The 25,222-nt window shown below is 50.6% G+C and overlaps 1 protein-coding gene across 1 annotated transcript in view; it reads right to left on the bottom strand.

Moving 5' to 3' along the window:
- HDAC3 (histone deacetylase 3) overlaps positions 1-25,222 on the bottom strand; it is a 53,543-nt gene that overhangs the window by 3,939 nt on the left and 24,382 nt on the right. Inside the window, exons 17-18 of the transcript XR_005829456.1 lie at positions 21,128-21,278; positions 2,701-3,994 (exon numbers count right to left, since the gene is read on the bottom strand). The gene's annotated coding sequence lies outside the window, so the exon portion shown is untranslated. The remainder of the gene's footprint in view (positions 1-2,700; positions 3,995-21,127; positions 21,279-25,222) is intronic.

Below are 25,222 nucleotides of genomic sequence, written 5' to 3'. Positions count from 1 at the left end.
TGTGTGGGGCAGCATCCGGAGGGCGGGGAAAAGGTGACCATGGGGAAGGGGCCTGTGGGTGCCAGATAGGGAAGTGGCTGGGTTGGCTCCCTCTGATCCCATGGATCCCAAAGCAGAATGCGTAAGATAGTCCACCGGGGTGCAGGAAGAAAATACTTTTTGTACTGTTAATAAATAAAATAACCCGGGACTACCATCCCCCCTTTTAAAATAGTGGGGTTTTAATCTCTACCCTATTATTTTTAAATTTCTGTTTTAGTTTGTGGTTTACAGTGTACATATTAGCCCAGCAGTACATGCAGGTTATTTATACACCAATAAATGTAGCGGGGGGCTGTGTGTGTGCAATCAAAAAATCTGGAGCCCACTGCTCTACGTGATGCTGGTGGGTGCCTCATGTTGTCAGAAACCAGCTATCCTCCCCCACCGCTGCAGCACCCCGGGGCGATGCAGCACTTCTCCCTGCTGAAGCTCATGAGGTCTCTGCTGACCCCTGCAGAGCTTTGGGATGTGCCCACCCCCTAAGTATCAGCCCCATGGTTTCTCTGAGGCTGCCCCAGCCTGGCTTTCCTGCATCCCCCTGGTCTCTCTGGTTGGGCCAAGTGCCAATTTTAGACAATTATTTTATCCTGCCTCTTTTTTTCCCATTTTCACAGGACAATAATACAGGCCTCCCACTCCCCAGTTAGCAACTTGTCATTGATGAGCTTATAAAAGTCTGCTAAAAAAAACCCCCAAACCAAAGCCCCTGAAATTTGACACAAACTAGGGCAATAATCAGGTCTCTGCCCTCATTTTTAAATTATCCCAGCAGTCCCCTGTGTGTCCATGCCTATGGGGACCAGCTCCTGAAAGCTCCATGGAGTCAGTGCTGGTGGCTGGCCCCATCCCACACCTGCTGCAGCAACAGGGACACCTTGAAGAGGAAAAGGGGCTGGGTAAGAGGCAGAGATATTTTGACACACAGAACTGGTTGATGGCCATGTCCCCCCAAGACCATGCCCATGGGGGGGATGGGGAAGGCAGGGAGGAGGACTGAGGAGGGGGAGGAGGTACTGGCGGCAGCTTGCTGTAGCAGGAGAGGCTGGAGCAGCTCCAGGGGATACACAGGACCCCCTTGGTGATGTCCCACCACCATCTTTCTAAACCATGGCAGCAGGGAGTGGAGCAGAGGCTGCTTCCTAGCACAGGCAGAAGGTAAAGGCAGTGCTGCCTAGGGCAGGGGGGATGGAGCTGACCACAGAGGGATTCACATGCCCATGGGGTACCTACCATGAGATGCCAGCAGGACTCTAAACTGCTGCAACGTGCACTTGGCCCCAGGATGAGGAACACAGCCAGGGCTTGGCTGTCCATGCACAAGGGATGCAGGCTTTCACCCTTGGCTCCAGCCCCATGCACAGATCCAGTTGCAAGGATGAATTCCTCCTGTACCCCCAAAACAGGGCTACCAGCACGTGGCAAAGCATTTGTCCCTCCAAGGTGGCCATCTGGGAGAAACTGTCCTTCATCCCAGCAGAGCAGCGGGGAACACAGGCTGGCCGATTTCTGGCTCGGTTGACCTCTAAATTCAGCTGGTGGCCTGGCTGGTGCTACTCACATGACAGCAAGGGCAGGAGGACCCCTCCATGGGGGTCACCTGGACAGACACTGCTGTAACAGAGCTGACACACATGTATGTACACCTTTGGGGACAAGAAAGGCTCAAGCGGTGTGACCAGGGCTCTGCTTACTGTTTTATCCCTGGGAAATATCCATCACAGTATTTGGACAGTGAGAGGGGCTCCTGTCCTTGCCAGATCCCCCAACTACCTGGCTTTCAGGCTGGGTGACATTTGGGCAGGGGGGACACCTCCACCCCCGAGGCCCCTCCATGCCTGGGCTCTCAGACCAGGTTTGCCAATGTGGATTTGCTGTGGCGAGAACAGGACTTCCAGCCACCTCCTGGGATGTGTGGCAGCACCCAGCCCACTGCAGGCAACCGCAGTGCTGCTCCAGCTGCCCACCCCAGCCTGGATGAGGCCCCTGTGGCTCAGCACCACAAGGCTCCAGGTTTGTCTCTGCACCAGCAGAGTTATGATATGGAAGCAAGACCATGTTTTCATACCAAAAAGAGTGTTTATTTCTCCATCTTTTGTACTTACAAACTGCCATGATAACACAGTGCTACCAGAGCACAACTTGCCCACAACTGCAAAGACATGAAAAAAGTCTTTATATTAAGGGAACTGTGACAGGAAAATAAAAGCTCTCAGGTAAGGCGTCAGGCTGGCCCAGGTGCAGCTCACGCATCCCAATTTCTCTTTCAATCCTGCAGCTTTCCAGGGCTGCTAAATGCTGCCACAGGCATTTGGCTGTACAAAGGCAACTCCTACCTGCACTTACCAGACTGGCAGAGCCCGCCACCACCCTGACATGGGGGTGGCACAGCTCTTGGCCCCTCAAGGAGCAGTCTGATGCCCCAGGCAGAGTGACCGTTGGCTTAATTATCCTACCTGCCCTTTTTCACTTCCTCATCCCTTCCTGGTTCTAATGGGCTCCTAGTTAGCCAGCTTTGAGTGTGGGGAGTCCCTGGACCACAACCAGCACCATCCTGCCCAAACAGCTGCTCAAGGCTGAACTGGGACAACTCTTCTCCCCTCTACAATCAGCGTTTTTCTCTTTCAGGCACAAACCTCATGTATGCAGGCATGCACCTACCTCTTCCCCAGGGCCCATCTGCAGCCGCTTGCTCGCTGTTATTCTCTCCGATTCATGCACCACCGAGTTTGCATGCTGGAGCCGAGCACCTGGGATAGCAGCGAGGTAATAGACACGAAGTGCATCTGAAGCAGTGAGCAGGCATTGTGCCCTGCACAAAGAGCTCTGCCGTGCGCAGCTGCTGCCGTGATGGGACTGGTGGCTGTGCCACACAGGGCTGCCGGGCTGACCTGGCACAGGAGAACACACTCTCTTAAGCAAGCCCAGCTTTGTATTAGTGCTTCCAACCTGTGATGTGATAACAGGCCCCAGGAACTCCTGAAGTGCTACAAAAAGTAGAATTGTATTATTATTGAACATAAAAGTGCATTAAAACTAAAAGCTGCAAAGCCTTGATGTGACCCCAGGAGGGACAGTGCTCCCAGTAGTGCTCAGGTAGGCACAAGCTCTCACAGGAAGCCCTGTGCTGGGTCACCCCAGCCATACTGAAAGGTCCCCAGACCCTGCTGCACTGCCAGTGCTGGCTCGCCCCTCCCTGGGTGGCTCTCACAGACCAGAGAGTGCCAACCTGCCTTCTCTCCAAGAGCATTCCCAGCCACTCTGTTTCTTTCTCTACACTCCTGGTACCCCAGCTCATACCTGGGCTGGGATCAGCTGGCCTCCTCCTCCTGCAGGGAAGTGACAGCAGCCAAGCTGCATGCTGGTCCCAGATGATGCTGGGCTGTTATGGATCACTCCATGACTTCAACATTACAAATATGTTAAATTAGAACAAGAAAACAACTCAATGCCTGGAATGCATGAGCTGGGGCAGAGCCATCCCCACTGTAAACTATTGCACCAAGAGCCAGCACCCTGCAAGACAAGACCCTGGGTCCCTGCTTTGGCACCCCAGCACTGATCCACGTGCAGGGAGGGCTGTGGTTTTACTCTGTCCCTGCCTTTCTGCCCAGTCTGCTCCAGCACGAGAACTGCAGATGATGTTGTTCCCTTTGGTTGAAGCCTTTGACCCTTCAGTTGTCTCCAGGGACAGACTAAAGATCAGACAGGACAGCTAAAACAACACAAAATGGCACAAACAGCCCCAAGAGCAAGAAGGAAAATAAATTATCCTTCATAGCCATGCACAGATCCCAGAATGAAACTTTACTTACTGAAAGCTCTCGCAGGTCCAGCAGTGCTCTGCCTTTATCCAGGGGCAATGTCTAGCTCGAGCAGCTGATGAACACCACCGTCTCCTCAATGATGCCTCCATCTCTTGTCATTTCGCAGGCTTTGCTGGTTTTGCTTGGTTCTGAAAACAAGGCATTGTTAAAAACGGGGGAAAAGCACCTTCAGGCCACCTCTGGTACAGACCACCTTCTTCTGTGGCAGTGGCCACCGCTGGCTGAGCTGGAGGAGCTACCTGACCTCAGGATACTGGGGAATCGAGAAGTTCCCACCATGAGGTCACGGGCTGCAAAATGCACCACATTAAGGGTTCAGGCAACCACCTCTCTTCCCCCCTTCCTGAGAGAGCAGGCGTAGCTCCTGACAGGCAACACCATGACCCGGCTGGGACTCCAGGCCTCAGGACACCCCTCCTTAGGAGGCCCCTGCACAGCCCGTGGGAGAGGACAGCGGCAGTGTAAGGGAGGATACTGCCTGCCAGGCTCTTGCGGGGTTGTGCTGGCGGAGAACTTGAGCCCCCCAAATGCCCCCATGCTCTGCACTTTGGCCTTATACCTTTACGCCCGGCATTGCCTTCCAGATGCAGCCAAACACTGGTGTCCCAGTAACAAGGCTCAGGGAGCAACTACCCTTAAGAAGCCTTTATAGCTTAAAGCCCAAGCTCATCCAGCTCATGACGTTACACTCAAGACACCATCCCTGAATTAGAGCAGCTGCAGAGCACCGGCCGGCACTAGGGCACTCAGTGGAAGAGGGCACAGGATGAGCGTGGCCGGCTGAGCACCACCACCGGCACAGCCACAGGCAGGCACCGGCACAGCCACGCAGCACTGCCTGCACAAGCTCCTGCCTTCAGTGTCTCACAAAATGTATTTTTACGATTGGGAGGGGACAGCAGAAGGGAGGAGACCTGCTCAGGAATATAAAGTAGCAGCTGAATTACCGCCCAGACACTGCAGGCATGAGAAATTAACTCTTTCAGGACTGAAAATCTTTCATGTTGTCACCCTAGCTCCTGAAATACCAAGGGCAGACAAAGGAAACTGTGCAAAGGAGAGAAGTTGTAGGCTCCTGCACAGGATTTACAAGACTTTTGCAAACCCTGCTAAATAGCCAGCACAAACCCAGCACCCCTCTCTCACTCTCTCACCCCCAAAACTGCCCCTCACCTCTCCTTGCTGCATCTGCCTCTCCCTGCCCCACTCCCCAGACACAGCCCCACACAGAGTCCCTTTGACCAGCAGTGCAGCAGGCAGGAGACATCACTTCTGGGTCTTTCCTCCACCCGCCCAAATCAGAAAATGAAGAGAAACGTGGGCTGTGCGCAGGAGACAGCTAGGGCAGCACTTCTGCCCTGTGCACAGCGGGTCTGATGCAGACAGATCACGCACAGAGCCTGGCCGGGAAGGGACTGACTCCAAACCCAGACATCGACCATCTCCATTCCCCTTCCAGGTCTGCTGGCAGGGCGGGCATTTTTTGGTGCTGGACCCTGATGTGTGGACACTGTGTGGGTGCTGCTGGTGGGTCAGCGCCTCCGGGTGGTCTCAGGTTGCTGCTGCTGGGTTGCATGAGAACTGCCCTCCCATCTCTGTCCTGCAGTGAGTGGGGATGAAGCATTTGGTTTGCTCAGACAACACAAGGAGCATTCAGAGCTGCCAGGCTTTGTGCACTGATCCCCTCGGGGCTACAGCAGAAAGCAGGGGGGGTGAGAGATGTCCCCCCAGCTGCCAGCTGGACTGTAGTGTAGCTAGAGAGAGCTGAAAGAAAGCAGGAGTCTGTACTCAATGCACCGCTTGTCCTCTGTTCTCTGCAGACCCTCCTTTGATCCAGCAGCCCCTTCTCCCCAGGCGCTCGCCCTGCACCCAGGCTCTCCCACATCCCCCAAGCCCTCCCCCGAGCCCCAACCCGCAGCAGCAGTTTCTCACTCCTCTGGGCAGAGCCATCCTCCTCCCGCAGCCCGGCTCTCCCCCAGACCAAACCCCTTCGCAGCACAGCATGAACCCAGGAGACTGCTCCCTCCCTCCACCTCTGCAGGTTCCAAGAACTCCCTCATGCCCCCGCTGACACTCTCTCATCTTTTTCAACCAGTGAATTTTCTCACATCCTCCCACCTTTTTCATCCATAAATGTATTCAGCTGCTTTTTTTAACCCATATAAACCATAAGCATCTGTAACATCCTGTAAAGAGGAGGGCTGTGAAACTACAGCTTGGCATTTAAGCCTGCCCCTCCCAGCTTCATTCAAGCTCTCACAGAAGAGACACAAACATCTCCAGTTTATAATTTCATATGCCTCCTCCATGTTCCTTTTCTGAATTAAGCAGCTCCATGTCTATCCGGTTACCCTTGCTCCCTCCCTCTGCAACCTTACCTAGCTCATGGTGGCCCTCCTCAGGCAGGGGAGCCAGAACTGCAGGCAGCGCAGCACATTTAAAACAAAAAAAGCCACCGCAGTGGTTGCTTTTCCCTCTTCTTCCTTTCCCAGGGACTTCTAGATCTCAGAGGGAGCTTTTGGGTTTTAACTTCAGCCACGGACACCCCACACATCCCATGTTTCACTCCAAGTAGTAACAGACAGCTCAGAGAATCCCCATGGATGTTAAAAGGAAAAGGCACACAGGGTAAGACAGCTGCTTCGAGATGCTATAAGCTACCAAGCATCCAGTAAGGTCCCTCTGCAGCCCCTTCACAGTTAGTCTTTTGTTTTTGACTACCGAAATATTGTCAGAAATACTCCTGTTACTCACAGTTTTCCTGATGTACCTTCCCCCCTGCCTTTTAGTCTGTTAAAATAATGGGTTAGCAGTTTGGTAGGAACCTCCCCTCTCATCCCACAGGAGCTTAGCTTCCTTAAGAGACTGCAAGAGACCCCTTTGGAAATCAAGGTGGGCTTTATCAAATGGCTTCTTATGCCATTGTCATCATCAGCAGGACAAATGGAAAACTCCAGAGCTACTGAACATTAATAGTATTTTGAGCAATGAGGACTTCTGGCTTGACCAAGGGATCTTTGGGCTGGAAACCCATGCCCAAATATACTACTTCTGGTCATTCCCAGAAGATTGATTTGAGATTGCAGTGGCTTTACAGAAAACTGGCAAAACATTTGAGGAAGACTCAGAAATTACTGCCTCCTCCCATGATACACAGATTTTTTGCCCTGGCATGATTGCACCGACTGGCAAAAACTTCAACCTGCCCTGCTTTCCTGGCTCAGTTTGGGTTAGTACTACCTGGGCTAAAGGTGACCATCATCTTCTGTCCCACGAACCAGGCAACAGCCTGAGCAACGGGACAAGAGGTAACATGTCTGCTCTGTGCACCACAGCTTCATCCTGTCTGAGAAAGAAGAGTCCCCTTGCATCCAGCCTGGCTCAGCCCTTGCTCTCTTTCCTTTAGATGCCTGGTCAGCAGTGTAATTTGTGATGCATTTTCTGCCTTAACTTGCTGTGTGGTGGGGAGCAGATGGCATACATATGACATCGAGGTGACAGAAAAGGACACTAGTTGAATTACTTCAACCACAAACCAATTCTGAATCATGTGGCTGAAGCTCTGAGGGTAGGACAAGCACTGAGCCAGACTGGAGAAGGACACTGAGCTATTGTGTACGTGCCCTGCTGTGGTCCGCACGCCTTCCTCAATGAGCTGGCTGCAGCACTCCCCTTTTGCTGACCTCGCTCCCCCACAACGGGTCCTTTAAGCTATTAAGCAGAAGCCCAGTGGCTTTTCCCATTCCTTTACAGTCTAGGGATGGGGCTGCTCAAGGCTGAATAGACACAGCTGCCTGGGCAGGACAGGAGTCAGAGCTCAGAGCTGACAAGGCTCACATGCTGAGCTCCTGTCTTCCTTGGCAGCCGTGACGAGGGATGGAGAAATGGCCTGACAACTGGTGATGGAGAAAGACAATATGTCCCATTGGGAGAGCTCCTGGGGACCACAAAGCATCAGACAGGAGGTTCATGGGGAGGAGGACTTGGAGAAGCACCAGCTCCAGCAGGACCCTCCACAAACGCACATACTCAGGGCACGACGTGGCAATGCCAAAACCAGCACAGGCTTGGGATCTGGTGTGGGTTAACCCCAGTGGGCAGCTCAGCCCCCTCCACAGCTGCTTGCTCACTCCCCCCAGCAGGAAGGGGGGCAGAACTAGAAGGGTAAGGGTTGAGACAAAGGCAGTTTAACAGGTAAAGCAACAGCTGAGTGTGCAAGCAAAGCAAAATAAGGAATTAGTTCACCACTTTCCACCAGCAGGCAGGTGTGTTCAGCCATTTAGTGGCTGGTCGTGTTTAGCTGCCCACTGGGGTTCAATCACAACAGGACCACACAGACACCACACTGCACTGAAATCAGCTTCTGAAAAGAGCAAAAAGGGGGAAGACCCAGAGGGTAGGGCAATGAAATCCCACAGTAACAGGCAGAGTTCAGGCTCATGTGCCTGGTAAATAGACCCCGCTCCCCAGCTCCTACCCCTGTGAGCGTGGCATAAGGGCAGCCCTCTTGGCCCTTACACCCTGTAGGCACTGAGCCAGGGCTGCTTGTTTTTGCAGGTGTGGAAAGGGAAATCCTCCCCCTCCAAGGGAAGCTGGGTCTGAAATAGCTGCAAAGGCAGCGAGAGTCCTCTTAGGGTTTTGATTACAGCAGGAGAGCTTCCTACGATCAGAGCACACAGTGGTCCTCTGGGAAAGGGCCAGACGGGTGAAACCAAATCAGGGGGATGTCAATGGGACACAGGACATGTTGTCACCAACAGCTGAGGTGGCGTACGGGAGCATGCATGGTGCTGCATGTAGGTCATACGTACCTACAGGTTTTGGGCTGCAGCCGCTCACAGCCATGGTCCCATTACCAGTGGAGGACCGTGGGCACCCTGTGTCCAACAGCACCAAGACATGTCTGCCACGCAGACACCAAGCAAGGGGCAGCAAGGCTACGCTAACCACGCATTAGCCTTGGACCCTACTGAAGCCAAAAGGCAGAAGAGTCTGTTAAAGTACTTTAAGTCCCTGCCCTTCTCTGCATGTAAAAGATGAACAAACATCCCACTGCTACCGTAGGCTGCTGGAACGAGTTGGAGGTTTCTCTCCACACTTCTCCTGACCTTCCTCCTCCTATATGTGAAACAGAAAAGTTGTAGTTTTGTCTCTTTTACATCTCTACTCTCGTTTCCTTTTTCCAAATGCTTGGCTGAGAGATCTTCCTCCCCCACTCTTCTGGTCTGGTCACTGGCTCACGGCCACTTCTGTGGCACAGATCTAGCACCATGTGTCCTCACTCCCACTTTGAGTCCTGTTTTTCTTTGCTTTCTTTTCCACCGTGAGTATATCACATCCCCTCTGCACAGAATCTCCCATACAGGGACTACTTTCAACAGTGCATAAGCTGCTCTAACATTTCTTTACACTGCTCGCCTCAAACCCTGTCATTTCTGAACCTGTTTCCAAGCTGTCTCCTTTTCCAAACCCTCTTGATCTCTCTACTTGTGCCTAACATGGCACAAGTCCCTTCTTTCTATCTTTTCTTATAGCTGCTGGCACTGGGGGTATCTCCATATATCCCCCAACCACCTCGATTCTTTCAAGCTCTTTGGAAGCCTTTCTCACAGAAGTGTAACAGTCCAGTCTTGATGACACTCATGGATGTAAAAGGTATGAGTCTGCTTCCTCAGCCTGGAAGAAGACTTTAGTAGGGCCTGTAGTGACAGGACAAGGGGTAATGGTTTTTAAACTAAAAGAAGGTAGATTCAGACTAGATAGAAGTTTTTTATGATGAGGGTGGTGAAACATGGAGCAGGTTGTCCAGAGAGGTGGTAGATGCCCCATCCCTGGAAACACTGAAGGTCAGGTCAGACAGGGCTCTGAGCAACTTAACCTAGTTGAAGATATCCCTGCTCATTGCAGGGCGTTTGGATTAGACGCGCCTTTAAAGGTCCCTTCCAACCCAAACCATTATATGACTATAATTCTACGGAAAAGTCTGGCATCCTGGTCCACATCCCTGGGCAGAAGAACAGATGATGGCAGGTGGGAGTGCACAGCAAAAGGTGCTGTGTAAGCCAGCACAAATGGAGGACTGGAAAAGCTATTTTGAATATGGATTAAAAGAATGTAACATGTCAGCAACTGCAGCAATACCAGCTGGGTATGTGAACCATGCCATGGTTTCCTTGACAGCTGAGAGGAAGGAACAAACACCAAGTACAAGTAGTAGGCACCATCTTTCTCCTTCCCTTACCAGCCCCAGAGCTCCCTGTGGGAAGAGGTGCAGAAGTGGCCCAGCCTGGTGAGCAGCACCTACCCTGCCACACTCCCCAGCTCCAGTGGGACAGGCTGCTGGACTGCAAAGCTTCCTGTAAAACAGCCATCGCTCCAGCCCCACTAGCCACCTGCAAAGAAAACACAGGACCCTGTGACACTGACGTGGCAGGAACAGGGAACGGAGCCCTGCATCTGGACTCCTTCACAGTGGCTCTGTGAGCAGCAGCCTCACACCCTGCTCTGCCACAGATGGATCAGGGAAAGAGACAATAAATATTCCATGTCCTGTTCCTCCATGTCTCAGGTATGGGGTAAAATCCAGCAGATCTTCACTCTGTATATACTTCGAGAGAATGTCTGTGTGCCCCATGGGTATGATGGGGGTGGGAAGGCATCCACCTCCCCCGCTCTGAATGGAAGGGAACGGATTAGGACCCAGACTGCCTGGCAACACGTTCCTCTTGGGGAGGAGGGTGGGGGATGGCTCTGCCAGGATTTTTTGGGCATGCTGTCTAAAGCCTTTTGCTTCTTTAGAGATCCCAGCTGTTGGGTTTTTTGCTGCTAATGGAGGCTTCTCCAGCTCCTCTGCTGATCTCCCCCAGGGTCTTCTCCTTCTCTGCTTGGCTCAATGGCTCAGTTGTCTCCTTGCACCTCTCCAATGAGCATGCCCCCAGGCTGCTAATACCACCCTGCCCTCTAATCTCCCTTTCACTCCCGTGATGGTGCTCAGGCCACTAAGGAGATTAGCCTGGCCTCAGCTGCTCGCCCTCCTTAGCAACAGGGGTGTCACCCCCCTCAGGGAGCCATGTGCAGCGGTGACACATGGGCTGCCAACCCCCCCCCCCCGCCCCCCCCCGTGGCAGTGCAGCTTTGATGCCCTCTCCTGTCCAGCCACAGACCCAGAGGAGGTGCCTGAGCCACAGCACAGGATGAGATGTGCTTGGGATCGGGCACTGGTAGGACATTCTGCCCCCGCCTCCCAAGCTGGGAATCTGGCACACCGCACCCATCCTTGCCGATCGTCCCCTCTCGGTGTGGGATTCTCCCAAGCTTGAAAACAAGAGAGGCAGGACACCCAGGCAGGAGTCTGAGCTCCCCTGCACCCCATCCCAGTCCCTGCCCCCCCCCCCCCCCCCCCGGCACAGCCCTGTGCTCGTTCATCACAGAAGCAGATTTTAAAACGCCATTAACCCCCCAGCCCACAACAAACTGCACGTTCCCGCTCCCTCTGCGGAGCCGGAACAGGGGGAGGGGGGGGGCCGCAGGCCCAGCGCACTCACCGCAGCCTCCCAGCGGCGCGGCACCGAGGGGGTTAACGCCGGGCGCTCGGGCTCGCCGCAGGTCGCCGTTCCCGTGACAACGGCTCCCGGAGAAACCCGGAGCTGCGCAATCCCGTTAAACCTCTGCGACAGGCTGCGCGTGCCGCCCGCACAGGCTGCCACCTGCCGGCAACACCAGCGCCCCAGCCCGGCGAGCGGGGGGGAGCTGGGCCGTGAGACTTGGCTACCAGGCCCGGGCTTGGGGCTAGTGAAGGGGGCTGTAAGGACGGAGGGTGCAGGTTATACACCCCACAAGTCACCAGAGCCTTGGGGAGCTCCTAGGAGGGCCACAGCACTGGGACTTTGGCTGGCAGAGATGCTCCTCGGAGCAAACCAGTCCAAATTCACCTGTGGGGGCTCTCAGTTTCCAGAGCAGGTTTGAGTGACAGCAGTAAGCCACTGGCATCTCTTAGGGCTTTCTAGTTTCTTACCCTTACCCATCCACTTGTGCCAAGCCCAAGTGGAGGGTCTGCACTGCTCCAAAGGGTCTCTGAGGATGAGACAGGGTGGTGGCCCAATGGGAACATCAGACTGAACTCAGCCCAAGCCAGACAAAGGGACAGGAAGGCTGAGGAAGGGTGCTGTGACACTGATGGTTAGGGTCCCTGCTTCACCTCTGTGCTTCAGTTACTGCCCCTCCAGCTTTAGCGTACTCAAGGATTTCTAAAAACCCTTCGTACTTTACCTGATTTGAAAAGTTTGGGCTTTTCCCTTTCCATGCTTCCACTGCTGCTTGCAATAGGAAAGGGCATCTGGAGAAGGTAAGTAGGAAGTTAGGGAGATGTTACACATTTAAGGTGATGCTCCTGATGTCAGAGCTCAACAAATGCATTCCTGCTGTGGGTAAGCAAAGCAGTACTGGGTTTAGTCAGGTCTCACACAAAAGGCTCTGTGGATGCTGGGCAAACAGGGCGCTCATACTCAGGAGACCCTAAGCAGTTACTGCTCCTCTCGTGGGAAGTGGTCCAGGAGAGAACAGACACTATCCCTTGAGGGGAAGCTCACACAACAGCACAGAAACAACCCATTCCCACGTGCCTGTTGCTGGGGCTCAGTGACCTTAGATGAGAGAACACAGTGTCCAGGCTTGCTATAATAAAGCTTATTATACAATATATAATATCTCTCTCTCACAATACGTAAACCTTATTATGCAATAAGGCTCCTACATCTGAAGCTGATTACAGGACTGCGCAGCCACAGGTATTTATTTGTTGGGTCTCCCCCCGAGCTGTACCTTAAGTTGCTCCCCTGCGCTCCTGGGTTCAGAGGTGCAGCCTTTCCTTCCATTTGCAAGTGCTGCTGAGTCATTTGTATCCTGGGAAAGCGCCTCTCCTCTGCTGGGGGAAGGATGGGGCTGGAAGCAAGCAGGGGGCAAACAGTGCCACTTTCATCCTGCCTCATCATCTAACTCCATCACCAGGTACAGGAGGGAAAACAGACACAGTGACTCACAGCAGCAGGAGCCCTGGAAACCCTGGCATCTGCAGGAGCCAGGGGAACCCAAAGGGGCTGTGGATGAAAGCTGACACAGAAAGAAAATACTCTTTTTGAGCTACAATTGCTGGCACAGCTGCTGGCCAGACCCCCTTCTGAAAACTGAAACATGCCAGCAAGGGGATGGAAATCATTAACTTGTTCATTTGTGTGATTTAACCATTTCCACGATTTAACTGTTTCCACCTCCCCCTGCCCCTTGAACAAGCTCAGATTTCTTAAGATTTCCAACACCCCAATGCTGCAGTGCCTGAGGCTCCCCCAGAGCAGCAGGCAGGGGTTGAGAGAGCCACTAACAGAAGACAGGGCTCCATCTCCTCTCTTCACATGCTTTTAAAGGCAGAAGCCATAACATATACATTTTCTGCAGGAGTACATGTCCGGGAAGGAAGCCAAACAGCACCCAAGAGAAACCCAGAGCAGTTTGATGCTCCTTTCAAAGCACAGAGGCTCAGGAAGCCATGGCCTCAGAACGGAACGGGAAAAAAAACCCCAAGTCTTGCAAATAAAGCAGTTGGCTGAAAACTACAGGATAGTCTAGGAACGATGATGAAGCAGGGTGGGGACCTCTGTCAGGAGGAGCTGGAACACAACCCTACTAGACACTGAGCATGCATTTAGTGGGCTGGCTAGTTTTGCTGTGGCAAGCCAAGCCCTTGGGGTTCTGGGACTCAGCTATAGCAACAGTGTGGGTCTGCAGCCTTATCTGTGCGTGCTCTGGATCAGGACCACCTTGTCAGAGGCAGCAAAGCAGTGGGAGGGAGGAATAGGAGAGCTTGCAAAGCATCTCACTGCGGGAGTTCAAGCTGCCAGGAGGAGGGGGAGTGTTTCAGGAAACCCAGAGAGGCAGGAAATCAAGAGAGAGGGACAGTAATTGAGTCCGTATGTTGGAAGGGAAGAATGCATCTGGTAGCGGGGAGCAGGCTAAGGGAGAAAAAAGTCCATGCACAGGGGACGGTACAGGGCACTCGCAGAGTCACATTAACCTCCTGGACCACACAGAAGGCTGAATTCAGACTAATCACAAATGCTGAGACAGGTCACTTGTCACTTCTGTAAGCTTTCAGGTCTGTGTCTACAGCAGCTACAGGTTCAGGAAGCTTCCAACCTTAAACTCATTAACATCTTAATGTAACAGGTAACATTGCAAAAAGGTGAAGGAAATAGCTGTTTTATTACAAAGTGACAGGGTTAGATCTACATCCATGTCCCTGAGCATGCACGGAGCTAGAAAGGAAAGTGGACAACAGTAACATCAGAACATGGTTTTGCCATTCATTGGGCAGCGTCAGGAGGGATGCCAGGTCAGCTCTTCTCCCAGAAAGCTGGACAGCTTTGGTGCAGGAGTACCTGCTATTGTAGGATTCACTCACTTTGAGGTAAGGGTACAGATGGGGTGATGAATGAGCAACCTGAGTCCGCACAGTCATCGCTAGGCTAGCCCACAGAGGCTGTCCCACTGGTTTAGGGACGCCCAGGTTCCAGCTACAGCACTGGGAAAGCTCATAAGACTGTTTATGGCCTCTCCTCCTCCCCCCTTTGAAAACACATTTGTAAAGAAATCTGAAACGTATGTGGTTGCAATAGAGGAGCCTAACACCAGACACCTGCATTTGGGAAGGGGGAGTAGAGCTCTGACACTACACCGAAAACAAGGCCTCCCAAGAAAACAAGGGAGGAGACAGAATGCAGGACTACCGCACTGAATGGCCATACAGGGTTTTGCTGTGTTGTGCAATTTGCTGCATTTTATATAGGCAAAAAGCCTCTTAAGAAGGCCCTTAGGTTTGGCAATGTTCTCTGTACCTTAGTAGGCTTTGCCTATCACTGAAGATATGACTTGTCCAACACCTAAGTTTAAAGCTCTGTAGGCAAACCTGCTAATTGCTGCTCTCAGGACTTACCCCCTCAGTAAAGAAGAGAGTAGTTTGCACTCCCGTTGTCCTAAGCCTCCACCCCTGTCCCACTCATGTTGTCCCTGTCCCTGTCTACCTGTCCCACTCATGTTGTCCCAAGCCTCCACCCCTGGGAATCCAGCTGCAGAGCATTTCTTTCTTCACCTGTAGCTCTCCACACACATTATTAGTAGAGCTTTGCATCTAGTCCAAACCTTCTGCTGTCCCAAACACCCAATTGTATCTCAGGCCTGCATTCATGTCTACCAGTTCTTCCCGCTGCTGTCACTCCTGTTGTTTCTTCTCTGCCTCCTCTTTCATGAGCTTTGCATGGCATATGATCTGTATCATGCTGCTTCTGATTCTCTGTGACAGCTCACTGCAGAACAGGAGGAACAGCTGCTTAGGGGCTGCAGTATGGTTGGGTAGGGGAAAAAAAAACCACACAAAAGCAGTTAACAACCCTCTTTGGAAGAGGAGTAAGAAAATGGCACATCTGGGCAATGAAGGGAACACCTCAGAATTAAGAGGAGAAAAGGACATCTTGCTCACCAGGAACCTGTTTCTAAAGTTACTCAGTTCTATGAAGATGCTATCAACAGCCAGTTTCTGGGGGTCAAACAGAAAGTACTGTCCCAGTACAGTATAGAGGTCCTCTGTGTCTGAGTACATCATTTGCAACTTCTCATATTGTGTCTTGGCATCCTTAACAAAGCTGTGAAACCCCAAAGTCAAGGACCATAAACCAAACATCAGGCAGAAAACATCAGAATAAGCAACAAACCAGAGTACGCAACATTCAGCCTCATCTGTGCTTCCTCTTTACTCGAAGGTTTCAGCAGTAGCACAGATGCCACTGTCACCAGACCATGATGCTGACATGAACCCAGCCTAATCTTGCTCAGCATTTGGGTGACACTTACACCTCCTACGCCAAAGGCAAAATGAAGGAATATGCAGCTGGCAAAGAAGCATCATCTTGCTTATGCTCCACCTCACAGGCAAGATGGCAGCCTCATGGCACACATCTGTAAACACCTCCTGCAAAAGCAATTTCATGGTATAGCCCCAGCTGCTCAAAGCCCATCACAACACTGAAACACCCAGCATCTCAGAGTGCCCTTGGCAGGCACACAGAACTCCCAGCAAACCACCAACCTTGAATCAGTCCAGAAACCCCAGCAATACAGTCAGGTAACTCACTTTTAGACAACTGAACAGAGCAGCAATCCCTTTGGCCAAAGTTGTCAAGGAGGCTCAGAATGACAGGGATCCCCTGCTGACGACAAACAGCATCCCTGCAGCACTGCAAGAACCCCCCACAGCTGCAGAGGAACACTCTGTGGTCTGCACCACAACAGAAATGCCTTTTCCCACATGACAGACCCTTCTACTCTCTCCCTCTCTCTCTCTGCAGACTTTGCTGACCACGAGTCCCTTCTGCCATAGCTCACATCCACTCTGAAACATTTTTCTTCCTAAGAGCAAAAGGATATTATAATTTTTTCCCACAGTTTTGTCATTCTCATCTGTATCAGCTGGGAAGTTCAGAACATTACATTGCACATTCAAAAAATCTGTTCTTTTGTCACATTTAAGCTTTTCTTCAAGTTCTCAGCAGACACTGGGGGGGGGAGGGGGAAGACAGGAAAACAGAGAAGGACATTCCTAAAATATTTGCTTTAAGCAGAAGCATAGTTTCTACCCTGCAACTGTCATCAGGACTCCAGACATACCCCCTGACAATCCTTCTTACCTCACTGCCAGAAGCGTGGCTCTCCCCCCTGTTTAGACCCAGGCAAATCTCCCCTGCACACTGGTAATTAACTGCTTCAGGCAACATCTCAGTGCTCCCTCAGCAGCGGATCTCCCAGGAAATATGGCCCTTTCTGCTCCTGGATGGTGTGTGTGCTCAGACCAAGGGCAAAGCTCACTCATGCATACACTCATGTGCGTTACACAGGCAGCTGAGAGGGCTGAGCAGCATAAATACAAACCAAGCCAGCACCACGGTTCTCCCCTGTTTTTTACAGTATTTTGGTATGGGGGACACACACAACAGGAAACGTCTGCAAGCTTTAACGATTTCTTTGGACCTATTGTTTAAAGCTCTTTAAAGACCAACAGCCCCAGAGAAGGGTGCAAAGACAGGGTGAAGCAGCCTGCCCGGCTCTAGTGCAGCACAGCGGGGTTGGCTCAGCAGCCTGGGACAAGGATGGGACTGAGTTATACTGGAGATGTTACTGTATGTTAGGAGGCTTATTAGCTGAATGTAAATATTAGGCCAGGTAAGGCAAAGAGCAGAGCACTGGGGGTGTGAGGAGGCAGCAGTCAGGTGTTCAGCAGAGAGCTTTCATCCTCTGAGGGACGGATACATCTGCAGTCCACATCCTGCCGCTGCCTCTTGCTTTCCTTCCTCCCTGGGCACTGACTCAGCACCACCAGTCTTTTATCATAGGACAAAACAATAGGTATCCTTCCTTCCAGGCATCACATCCACTTGCTTCATCGATATTTCTTTCCTTTGTCACCCTCCACAGTACAGCACAGCCACACCTCTAATAGGAAGAAGGCTTCCACCATAACAACACAAATACGGCATCTTTGGGATGCAGCCTCAGGCTCTGCAGCCACAGACACAGCAACAAGCCAAAACTGTCTTTGCTCAGAGCAGCTGAGATCCAAACCCCTGTTCCTCAGCCACAGCAAATATCTCGCCTTTGCTGAGATCACTACTGATCCCAGGACTTTGTGTCTTGGAGCTGGTCATGAGAAAAACTGCTCAGGAAAACGGAACCATACAGAAGGCATTGAAAGCCTGGCCAGCAGGTATTTCCAGGTGCTGAAAATCCTCTGGATGTATTTCCCAGCCACCCACATACAGGCAGCTGAGAAATAAACCCAGAGGGTACCCACCAATTCCCTGAGCTACCCACAGAAAAGCACTCACCTTGCAGAAAGCTACTTTCTCTAGTTCTATACAGACCTCCTCCAGAGTCCCCAAGCTATCCCAGAGACCTGCACATTAGGTCCTGCTTTTAGCTGAAGACATTGAGCCTACACAGCCTATCATGCTCAGGCCCACTCTATCATGCAAAAAAAACCCCAAAACATTCTTACTGCCAGAGGCAGCAGGTAAGTGAGTAGGTGAAGGATGTGTTCAGGCACTAGGACTGGCAGGCAGCAATCTTTTTCTTTGCCATTGTCAGCTCTCACCTGTAAGATCAAATACAGAAAGCATTACAGCGATGCCTGCAGTCCTGCAGATTTCAGACCTATCAAGCCCTTGTTTCCTGCTGACCTGGGCCATGGTCCAACACAGCAACAAGCACAGAAATCAGCAGGAGAATAAGGCAGAAATATGTATTTAAGCAGAGATAGATGCTTCTGAGATGAGCACTGACCAACTGAGTCTCAAGGAACTGTCACCGAGCACAATCGTGGCACTGGGTCCTGCAAGAGCACAGGCATGTCTCTGAAGCAGCTCGTTAGGCGAGACCTTCTGTTTTTTGGACTCCAACATGACTGAATACAGGCAGTTACTGAAAAACAACTGTCTGTTACTTGTGGTGCTTCCCAACTTGTTACAGCAACCAGAATTATTTTCTGAACAGGTGGGTTCTGTCTCTGGAACAGTTTTGCATTCACATCCTGTCCTTGGGCAAGCTATCTGGAAGGAGAATCATAGAATGGTTTGTGTTGGAAGGGACCTTAAAGACCATCTAGTTCCAATCCCACTGCCATGGGCAAGGGGCACCTTCCACCAGCCCAGGCTGCTCCAAGCCCCATCCAGCCTGGCCTTGAGCACTGCCAGGGATGGGGCATCTGCAGGTTCTCTGGACAACCTGTGTCAGTGGCTCACCACCCTCCCAGGAAAGAATTTATTCCTAATATCTAATTTAAATCTACCTTCTTTGGAAGACCTCAGGCTGAGTGTATGTTATCATGGCCAGGAATGGGCTTATAAAGTTATCCAGGAGCTGAGGAGGAGGAAGAAGATTAAATTCAGGCTGCAGGCACTGGACAGGTTACACACAGCTGGGTACAGGAGGAGATTGTTCCATAAAGAGCATCAGCAAGGGCTGAGCGATAGCAGAATCACCATCCTTCCTGCAGAGTGTCCTTCTAAGTCCTGAGTGCATCGTAACTGTAAAAATGGTACTCTGATCAATAGAAGTAAAAAAATTACAGGAACAGGCATTTCTGAAGGTATTTCACTCTTCCTGTACTTCTCAAACTTTATAAAGGTTCCAGCGTTAGGAACAAGATCAGATTTATTTTCCACTCTCCCACTTCTGACAAGTGACAGTACTCTCATTTGAGGTCACAATCTTAACTCTTAGAGAGCCTGTCTTCCTCGGTGCAGGACTCATCAGACATCGAGTCCTGCTTTTCCCATTCCCCACCTTGCTCTCTTGCCAGTTACCCCACAGCAAGGCTAAATGGGACTGTGAAAACGTAATGGTTTGCTAAAGGAGGCTTTTGAAATCTGGCAATTTGAAGGCTTCTTGCACTGAAGAAAGGGAAAAAAAAATTGTGATGGGAGTTTCCCACTGGCATTGCATGGCCAAATTTTAATTTTTTTGGAATGAAACGTGGCAGAGGAAAATGACTTATTCTTTTGGAGTTTTACCAGATGCTTTTGCATTTCAAACATCAGATTTCTTTTATGTAGACAACCCAGAGTTCTGTGTCTTAAAAAAACACAGGACAGCTGAGACCCTCTCAAGATATTTTGGGAAGACAAATAGCAAGCTCTTAATGCTTCTATTGAACCCCCCCCCCCCCTCGGCCTTTAAAAAAAGTGGCATGGGGGTGTAGATCCAGGCAACCACACACTTGAAAGCTTGTACACAGGGAACAAAGACAGGGAGCATGTATTTTCTAGAACATATACCTAAGGACAGATATTTTTTGGATCATAAAAATCCTTCAAAGTCCAAAATTTACTTATCTAGACTCCACCCACATCAAAGTGAGATGATAAAGCTACCTTCTCTACAGGGAGAGTCAGTCTATTTGGAAACTTAGGTAATAAAGCTGGTACTGATTAAGCAGCCCAAAGAGAATTACTGCTGTCCAAGCAGGTTAAAGATACTGGTAGGTGGTTTTTTTTTTTTTTTTTTTTTTTTTTTTTACAAATTAAGCACAGAATTTAAATTAATCACTGGTTGGTTATAAGGATGCTAAAAAACATCAGGAAGCAGGATGAGGAAGAAAATGAGACTACAGAAATAAAGTCCCTACTGTAAGACAGGGTGTGTTGCAGACAGACCGTGCAGAAGAGACTTTGCAGTGTTATTTTCCTTACAAAACCAGCCCTAAAACTAACCCTGAGCCCACACAGTGCTGTAACCTGTGTAACAATGAAGCCTCTCCCTTATTCTCAACTAAATCAGCTCTGCAGCCCGGGTCTGTAGCACTGTGTTGCACTGGGAAGCAATTAGAATAATTACCACTGATGGGAGAGCTGATCTTCCTTTTCCCGCCCTTGCTTTGTGCCATGAGCTGTAACCTCACACTAGGGCCCCCAGCAGACAATAGGAGACAGGGGTCATTAAAGCAACCACTAAACATCACACAAGGATGGGCAGCACTAAGCTGAATGGGCAATTAGCACTGCAACTTCTGCACCTAATCAAAGCTTACTCCAATCAACACTCTCAGCCTAAGGATCTACAGTGACTGAGCAAGAGCTGGAGTCCAAGTATTTAGGGGACTCCTTGATGCACTGGAGAAAGTGCTTATTCAGGGAAACTCCTGCTGTTTCTCATCCCACGTGGCCACTGGGGAGAATTTTCCCTTTCCCTTTTCTCTCTTTTCTCCCAGTTATTCGCCCTCCCCACACCCCAAAAAGGAACTTTTACTGTTGTAGCTGATGTTTACCACTAGCACCTTAGCCCATCTTGTCACTTTTTGTGCAACACCAGACAGGGGGAACACAGGGACACTGCAAGAAGCATGAAGTGGGAGGTGGAGTGGGGCATCACACAAGAAAAAAAAAGTGAAAAATGCAATTTTTGTGTTAGGGGAAGGTGCTAATATGATCTTTATCTGACTAGAGGAACAGTCGCTTCCAAGAAACCCGAACTGCTCATACTCTGCCAGACCTGCATTTTTCTGAGCTTCACCAGTTGAACAAGTTCTGCAAAAGAAGTGCACAAACCAGCAGTCAGAGCTGCCTAAACGCGCACCAAGGTGAAGTTCAAGGGATGCACAGTACAAATAGCTCCCCAGCTATATGCCTCTCCCATCCTTACAACAAAAGTGCAGGGCAGAATCTCACCTGCACCATGCTAGCACTCAGCAGTCTTGTCCAGCTCCAGGACTGTGGTCTTGATCTTTTCATAAGGCGAGCAGAGATACTCCAAGGAAACATCTGCCAGGGCCCGGGAAGCAGCACAGGTCAAGCTTTGGTGCTCATCAGGGGACTGTTCCTAAAAAGTAGTGGTTTCTGACTTAGTCCTACTGACAGAGGACTGTCCAACCTCCACAAATGCAGCTCCTTCCCCTTTTTTCTTTGGAGGTTTTCTTCTCTCACCCTCCTGGTCTTTCTTTTCTGAGTACAGCAAATCCAGGTAAGCTGTGAGCTATTGAAGGAGCTATCCCTTGGGTAACCACCAGCTTGTCTTCACGCAATAGCTGACCAGCACTGCCCTCCTAATAAGGACCAAAGCTCTGGCTGCTCCATGCAACAAATGTCATTACAAAGGGGTATGGAAAGATCAGAGCGCTGCTCTCCCTGGTGTTGACAGATACGGACACAGGCAAGTCGCCCACAAAGAGTGAAATAACCTCGCTAAAGACATCTATTGCCTTAAATTAATGCAGAGATTTCAGGCCTGACAATACACACAGTATCCACCTGCACATCAAAGCTCAATGCAAGACACTGAACACCAAAGGATTTATGGAGCAGCATGAGGAGAAGCATTGGAGATCAGAAGCTTCAGATGCAGGTTTGGTGCTGGAAGAGTGACTGAAAGATGTCCAACATCAGAATCCCTAGACTTTTTTACCCTTTGTTAATGGCCCCCTCCCCTGCACACACTGGAGCCAGGCTGTCATAGACACCCCCTTCTCTGGGAGTATGAACAGTCTCACCAACACTCCTGGGACTCACAGAGGATCACAGAAAGGGTTTGCACCCTGTTCTGTGACTCCAGCTACCTCTGCCAGCCCCACACCATGCTAGGGATGACTGAGGCATCCCACTGATTAGACGTCTAAAAATTCATTGCTTCACTGCTGGCTGGAACAAGCAGGGGGGTCTGTGCCTCTCCCAGGGCGACTGCAAGAGCCAAGACAACCCTTCCTGCTGTACCCCAACCATGAGGGGGGTGGGGGGGAAGCAGCACAGAAACCCAACCCTGACCATCTCTCCCGGGTGCTCCCCCTGTGACACCTTGGGCAAGGAGGCTGCAGGAGCCTGTAGCACCCCCAGCACTGTCTCCCACCCTGCTCACCAGTCCCTGAAGCAGCATGCTGCCCAGTAACAAGGCAGGGGAGGATAAGCATCCCTCCCTCAGAGCTGACCTATGGCTGTGTTGCTCCTCCATGCCTCCTGCAGACGCACTGGCGCCCTGGGCCAGCGAGCAGACAGCACGGCTGCTGCCGGCACAGAATCACTGACCTATTTTTGTATATGCAGGCACGCACAAGATCACAAACAAAGGGCGCTTTAGCTTAGGATATTTAAAGGAAAAGATACTCATCTAACTATCCCTAGAAACCACAGTGGCTCTTATGACGTTTATTATCTTTCTGAGAAGCATCCTTGTGCATGGCTGTGGGAAGAAAAGAAAAAAAGCAGGGAGCAGTTGGGTAAAAGCAAACCACAAGTGCCAGTAAGCTGCAAAACCACAATTCTAGGAAAGCGACAAAAGAGGATGTAAGAATTTGAGAATAAACTGGGTCTAGGACTTGATTAGCACAAGAGCAACCAGGACTCACCTGTGTGGAAAGAACAGATCTCTGTAACAAGGAGTGACTGAGCAGGACTGCAGGGATATCCCCCACTACACTGTCACTGACGGGCGAGTTGCTTGTGCAGACTCATCTAAACAGATTTTAAACAAGTCAGCTTTCCCAGGGATTTATGTTCAAGTTTGCCGATTGACTTGGACCAAATTGCAAAGTATTTAATCCGCACCTCCAGCAGGTTCTGAAGCTGGCATCTTCAGCTGGTTTGAAGTTAATGGATGCATTTACACCAGATACTGTCTCCGTGCACATACCTGTAAGGGTGAGGACCTAGCAGTTTGGTTCTCAGGTACTGGAATGACAGATGCCACAAAAGAAAACCCTTAAACTGCACTCCTTAGTCTGAAAATAACCCACAGACAAACCCAGGAGCCCTACAGACGGTTCACAAAGCTATCTCCTGCCAACCACCTCTCATGGAAGGCAGAGATGTGCTATGCTCACTGCAGAGCAAGAGCCTGCAAAGAGGCAGTGACCAGGAGTGGACTACAGATGTGTGAGAGTATCTCTGACCCTGCAGCATCTTTGTTTGGTTTGGTGAAGTCTGCTGTTGGACAAACCTCCTGCAAATTTGACTGCCAACTTGCTTCATATCCTGGATTGAGAAATGCCTGCTCACCCCTAAGCGCTCCACTGCACCACATGAAGGATGCAGTGATGAATAACACAAAAATGGTTACTACAAATAGAGATGCTGACAACAGTTACTCAATATCACATGCTGGCAGCTCTCCTGGGACTCTCCACACAGCTGGGAAAGGTGCCGCTGCCAGTATTTGTTGGTAATGAACCTGGGGCAACAACCCAACCCCAAAGTGCAAAGGCAGGAAGGAAAAAAAGAGTAAGAATAGATCTCAGTGTCCTGAACAATGAAAACAGGAAAGTCCCTCTCATCTAGGGAGCCTGGACAAGAGCAGCTTTGCTCCATCCCCCTTCCAGGCAGTCTGTGGGGTCTGCTCAGAATCCTATGGAGATGTGTGTTAAAAAAAAGCAATATTGCTGCCAGAGCATCCTGTGACAGTGAGGGACAGAAGGAGAGAAGCCACGAACTAGCCTTGGAAGCTGGCAGGGGTAGGTGGGGGGGACTCCAAGCAGCATTTAATCTGGAATGCCATCTCTCTCTGGACACCACCCCACTCCCCCCCCCCCCCCCCCCCCCAATCTGGCATCTCCCCTAAGAGCCCCTTGCTCTGCATCCCCCTGGGTAAAATTCAAGGCTTGCTGCCCCCCCCAGCCCCACATCCTGCCCTGACACAGAAAAAGCCACTTCCAAGCTTTACCTCAGCACATCCTGCTCCCCCCCATCCTCCCCCTCTTTGTTGACTTTTTTATTTTCTGCGTCAGAAACATAAAATGGAGACTGTGGAAAAGGAAAACACTTTGCCTAAGATGGCTGAGGGAGAAGAAGGATTTGCACAGCAGTGCATGAGCACCCTCTGCTGCTGTGTGAGCTGCTCAGGGATGGCGGGGGGGAGCAGCTCTCTAGCCCCAAAGGCTCCAGGCAGAAAAAGACTCCAAACAGTCCTTACTGAGTCATTTAAATTGTCATTATAGCCAAAATATTGGCTTAAAAAACTTCAGCAACCTTGTCACCTCTTCCCACCACCCCTTTTCTGTTCTGCTTTTCTTCACTTTGTTATACTTACAATCCTTAGGAAAAGGATAGTATTTTGTATTAAAAACAGTGTGTTTCACACATACAACTCCCAGCAACTAATGCCACTGCTCTGCACATTCACATATTTTTCCAGGTTTGAGAAAAGCCAACAGATTTCATCTGTATTAAGTTCCACACCAGGGTGAGTGCGCGAAGCTTGGCATTACCTCTCATGGGAATGCCAAGGCCCAGGGATGGGAGACAGGGCTGAGGATGGACATAAGGGGAGAACCAACACCCACCTGAAATGGGGTGACTGGATTTTGTCCCTAGGAAAGGTTTAGGGATGAAAGGGTACATGCAAAACCAGCACAAGGATACCTTGCAAGCTACTCCCTGAGCATGCAACTTCCAAGCCAGGAGTATGTCAGCATAGGGCCAAATCCATCTGAATCTGAGGCTTAAATTCTCAAGCAAATCTTGCAGAAAGTTTTCCCAAGATCAGTTAAAAAAGACCCAAAAGGCATCACTCAGGTGTGAGATAAAAAACACAAATAGATCCAGGATCCCAAGTCCTTTGTGGTGATTTAAATGCGGAGGAGGATGAGGAAGAAAAGCAAGGAGTTTTAAAAAAATGAAAGGAAAAGACAGACAGAGAGAAAGCACTTATACAAGTGACCACAGGTAAAAACCTAACACCGAAGGATTAAATTCAGCCAGGAGCAGGGTGCCCAACACACATTTCAGCACTGTAATTGTACACACCCAGCCTGTAAGGACAGAGCCTGACAAGTGCTGGTT

This window comes from Falco naumanni, chromosome 8 (assembly GCF_017639655.2).
Source record: "Falco naumanni isolate bFalNau1 chromosome 8, bFalNau1.pat, whole genome shotgun sequence".
In the NCBI taxonomy this organism is placed as follows: domain Eukaryota; kingdom Metazoa; phylum Chordata; class Aves; order Falconiformes; family Falconidae; genus Falco; species Falco naumanni.
This window is presented reverse-complemented; position numbering and strand designations above follow the sequence as displayed.